Consider the following 5,696-nt stretch of genomic DNA (forward strand, 5'->3'; position numbering starts at 1 on the left):
ACTCCCACGACAAGAAGAGGAAAGAGGAGGAGGGAAAAATAAAAGGTCAAGGAACCGATGTCACACCCGGCCTGTCTGCCTGCAAACTGCCGATCTCATGACCCTCCGCGGCCCTCGTTCTCCGGGGGAATTATCGTTCGTTGTCATGAGTGTCGATTCGCGACCTTGAAGCTCGAGCGGGTCTCGTTAGCGGGATCGATCACGTGTTCATGAGTGTAGAGTTGATTCATAATATCTTTATTATTATTATTATTATTATTATTATTATTATTGGTGTTGTTATGATCATCAGTATTTGTATTTTTATCATTATTTTTGTTAGTATTGTTAATATTATTCTATTATTATTATAGTTATTGTTGTTATATTCATTAACAATATCTTTATCGTCTTCGTATATATTGTATATTTCCCTGTGGTGATTGGTGAAGGATTTTCATGTCGTCCCCTTTTATTAAAGCTTTTGCTATGGTATGTATGGTATGGAAGTACTTATCTTAAATTATGACTTTTGATAAATGTGTGACATTTACCTGACGTGATCGAGGCGGTGGTATGTAAATGATGAATATGTGATGAATGTTCATAACTGGAGCATATCACACACACCATAGATATGTACATACAAATACATATATACATATACATACAAGTATCAAGTATATCTACACAACACAGCACAACCACAATCACAACCACACAGCTCTTCTCCATAAAAGATTAAGTTTTGAAACAAAAATTGTCCTGAAAGTACTAAACAAGGAGATTAGTGAAGCAGAGTCATAAAGTAAAATTTAACCTAAATGCGTGAGCAATCCATCATGTAAATAGTTGATTAAGTGGCAGTGATAAGGATATCATGTGTTTGGCTAGCATTGTATGATTTATTATTATTATTATTTATTTTTTTTTTTGAGACTGGCTGTATCGTAACATTAAATATATTGAATTAAAAGATACCTGTAAGATGGAGAGGAAATGAGAGGGAGTATCATTATCAACCACTATCCTTCGCTCTGTTACCATCATGTATAATCACCAATAGCACTGTCATAATCACCAATTACGATCATTACTACCAGCAGTGTTACCATCTGTGCTGATTTTCTTTTTCTTTAACAACACTTCCAGTTCAAAATACTTGTATCCCAGTAAAAACATATTCAGTAAACACATATTCCCCGTCTTCACCTTAAAAAAAAAAAAAAAAAATTGCTTCATTACTCATACTTCCAAAGATTGAAAGATTGGTTCTAGTTATATATACTTTCTATCACCTGACCCTCTATAAACAACAAGTGGAACGAGGAGCTATTTTTAGGGCAGAAACGCGAGACTATGAGAGCCTACTAGCCTGGAAATTGGAGAGAGAGAGAGAGAGAGGGGGGGGGGGGGGGAGTATGAGAGAGAGAGAGAGAGAGAGAGGGGGGGGGGGGGAGAGAGAGAGAGAGAGAGGGGGGGGGGGGGTAAGAGAAAGGGAGAGAGGAAAAGAGAGCGAGAAATAGGGCGTATGTGTATATGTATGTGTATGTGTGTGTATGTATGTATATGTATATGGATCTGGATCTGGATCTGTGTATATATATAATTATAATATATGCATATATGTATATGTGTGTATATATATATATATATATATATATATATATATATATATATATATAGAGAGAGAGAGAGAGAGAGAGAGATACATACATATATAATTATAATATATATATAGAGATAATTAGAATATATATATATAATCATAATATAGGCATATATATATATATATATATATATATATATATATATATATATATTGATATATATATATATAAAATTGTAATGTATGCATATATATATATATATATATATATATATATATAATTATAATATATGCATATAGATATCTATATATATATATATATATAAAATTGTAATATATGCATATATATATATAAATACATATATATAATTATAATATATGCATATATATATATATATATATATATATATATATATATATATATATATATATATATATATATATGTGTGTGTGTGTGTGTGTGTGTGTGTGTGTATGTATGTTTATGGAGTACAGGTATGTGTGTTTATCTGTGCACATACATAAATACACACATACACACACACACACACACATGTGTATATATATATTATATATATATATATATATTTACACATATATACACATATACACACATATACACATAGATATATATTTTTTTACACACACGCGCGCGCGAGTGCGTGTTGGCGCACATGCATATTTTTTGCTTTGTTGTGTATTTCTCTGTCGCCGCAGTTGCTACAACAAATGATTCATTGATTATTCAGTGAGGTTCGTGCATTCACCTCGACTTACCAAGCATATTTTTGTTGTTTGTGGTTATTCCTAAAGTAAAGCAAAGTGAGATTAAATATATCTTATTGTACGATTCAAATGCTTATCTCACCGGTTTAATTTCCTCTATTCTCTATAATCTGCACAGACATCTTGTGCATTTTTTTCATTGGTTGGATTTTTTGCGCGTGTTCATGAAAGCAATTCGGGAGTCATTTGATAGCTACAGTCTACAAAAATCAATTCTCATATGAATGTGTATAATAATAGTTTGTACGACTTTATTGTATTATTCGATTGAATATTTATCGATAATGTTGAATAAGAAAATAACATGGACGCTCATTTGTCTTCATGGTTTACGTTTTCTATGAGTAGTCAGCGTTATCCTTCAATTGCTTCCCAAAATTCTAATTCTGAAACTGATATATAAAAATATATCTCTTTTTCTTGTTAACTATTTCCGAAACTATATCCTTCTTTTCACCTTATTTTCTTCTTAGCAAGCCGAATAAATCAAATCTTTTTCAGTACAAGGGTTCTGTAATTATTTTATTATGAGCTAAGATCAAAATCTACTTTAGATCCCGATATAGCATAGGATTATTTAAAATGAAGATGCATCACTGTGGTTTGATTGATTAAAGTGAAAAATGATGTTTTTTTATAATTTCCTTTGTGATTAACGTATATTTTCTGATGTTTCTAGGCTCAAGTCGGGAAGTGAAATAATTTCAAACACACCGTTTGTAATTGCAAATTGTACGGCACTTCATCTTTTTATATCAAAATGCTGTAATTCACCACCACCATTTGTTCTTGCAAGTGTTTGCTTCGTATTCGGTTTATCGTGGTTATTCGTGTGGATGAACGTGTTCGTGCAATGCAGTGCATTCGTGTAGTAAGCTTTAAATTCGAGTTTTCAGTTCATCCCTCCAAGTCATGCCGGCTCGTGTTAACTAAACAAGTGGAGAGGAAATTCGTAAGACCACAACTACTTCCAGATAGATGCATCACACATTCATTTCTATATTGTTTAAATCAAAGTCTGAGCAGTTACATGCATGCTGGTGTCAGCTTGTTGGCAAAATGCACATTAAAAGAATCCATTAGGTTTCAGTAATGTAAATCCGTTCTTCTTGTGTCGTGATTTCATGTCGTTTGACCATATGATTGTTTTCAAAATATGCTGAACCTCCTCGTGTGGACACCAGGCGCAATCACGTTTTTTTTTTCTTGTAACCATCGGTAGGTCAATTCTGATAGAAAGTGAAAAATCTCTTTTTAGGGATAACCTATCCATGGATATGCACTAAGCACAATTTAACAAACGGCATTCATTTCCTTAAGATGTACCTCTTCTGTTTATCCTTTCATTAAAATGATTAATTTTATCCATAATTTTTGTAATTAGTTGGTTTATTGTTATTTTGAAATCAGTGCGCCCGTGATTTGATATACCATATGTTTGAGCTGCTATGTTATGCTTGAACCAGTATGATCGTCACAAAAAGTACTGCATCTAGTATTACATCCTAGGCAGCTTGTTTGGATAAACAAGGTTTCGATATACTTATTCAGAATTATCTCTAAGAATACGTTAGAAGTAGGATAAAGGTCATTGAAGAAGAAATAAGTGGGACAATGGAGTCAAAGTGCCCCAGATGCAAGACTTCTCCTGTGCAAGATTTCCAGTTAAATAATCTGTAAATCTTGTTCCTGTGAAGAGTTCACAGGTGCTCACAGTACTAAGTCATATTTGGCAGTTCCTTAGCGTTTTCTGCAGGGAGAAGGACCCCCCCTCCCAAGGTCATAGATCCTTCAAGTCGGTGGAGATAAGTATCACTCTTGAAGTCAAAGGTCACTCAGATTGACAATCATGCAGAGAGGGAACAACATGCCACTCGTTTACATGGAATAAGAATGGTATATTGGCAATGTTTGACTAGCTCAGTATCTGAACTGTTTTACCCCCATTTTATGTATCAAATTCTGCTGTTAATATGATTAGTATAATCACATTTTGATCTACAGATAATATCTACAAAAAGTGGTAACTGTTGATACCCTAATTACTAATGTACAATATCAACTTGCTCAACTTAATTGGTTTTCTCTTTCAGTTCAGGTGAATCATATTGGACATGAAAGGCAGACCCTTTTTCATGTTGAAAAAAATCTTGTTATTATGAATTACAATTATTATATTCAACAGTGCAGCTTTTCTTACAGAAACCTAATAATTAATGTTAATTTAAGATGTGATTTTTATGAAAGACCAATATAAGCTATTATCTAAGGCCATCATAATCATACAGATTATAAAATTTTCTTTTGGCAACAAAACAATTAATAGGAATATTTTGTTATCTTGAAGACAGTATGGTACCAGTTTGAAAGGATTTATGTAAGGTGCTTATAGTTTATGCAAGTTGTTTTATTTTGTTCCCTTTCTAGAGGAGAGAACATTAACATTCAAGAAGAAAATTCAAATGTTTTGTTCATTTATGGTAGTAATAATTTCTGAAAATTGTGTTTCATGTTATCAAGCCTTTAAAGTAAATACCTGTAACCTTTTATTAGGGACCAAACACACGTCTGTCATTCTTAGTAAAAGGGTTTGCGTAAAAATATGTTTAGCTCACTTTTTTCTTTCTTTTGTACCACCATCTTTTTGTTTCATTATAATTTAATGCAAATCAGGTGACATTGACAGTGGCACCCATTCTGTCTCTCTGCAATGTTTATCTCCACATTAGACAAAGTTTTCAACCACTTTTCTTGCTGCTGTATACTATGAGAATCTATCATTTCTACTTCTATTCTATTTAATAAAGACAAAGCCTTTAGAATATCTATAGTCATTATACATTTCCATTAATGATTAATTTGGCCACTGGTTACAATAGATAGATCTATGGCCTAAGATCTATGGAAACAGATCAAGGATGATTGTTAAATAATGTCAAGTTGATGCCACTTAGACAATTGTTTGTTTTAATTCTATGTGGATATCTCAACAAATACCATGTTCTCAAATAATCTTCCTTGGTTTAGCTGTAATTATTATATGAAGTGTAAGTAATCTTTTATAGTGCACTTTACCAGTGGAATTAGAAATAATATACTCAGCCATATTTTGATTTTTAAGCATTTACCCTTTTTTTTTTTGTTGAGAATATTCTCCCCCTCATTAACCACCATGGGAAATTGCTTATATAAAAAGATAAAACTCATGACTTAAATTACACTTTTATGGAAAGATTGATCATATAGATTTTATTCTCTCCTGGAAGAGTAACCAATACTATCATTCCCTTGTGCACTGCATATATTTGAAACTTATGAATGA

At 32.3% G+C, this 5,696-nt stretch overlaps 1 protein-coding gene across 1 annotated transcript in view; it reads right to left on the reverse strand.

The window, feature by feature from the left end:
- Window positions 1-146, reverse strand: part of LOC122267419 (beta-1,3-galactosyltransferase 1) — an 11,224-nt gene extending 11,078 nt beyond the window's left edge. The window contains exon 1 of the mRNA XM_086545747.1: window positions 1-146. This exon is cut by the window's left edge and continues 86 nt beyond it. The gene's annotated coding sequence lies outside the window, so the exon portion shown is untranslated.
- Between the last annotated feature and the right edge of the window lie 5,550 nt (window positions 147-5,696).

This window comes from Penaeus japonicus, unplaced genomic scaffold (genome assembly GCF_977035675.1).
Source record: "Penaeus japonicus unplaced genomic scaffold, GWHDUDI00000001_assembly GWHDUDI00000017, whole genome shotgun sequence".
In the NCBI taxonomy this organism is placed as follows: domain Eukaryota; kingdom Metazoa; phylum Arthropoda; class Malacostraca; order Decapoda; family Penaeidae; genus Penaeus; species Penaeus japonicus.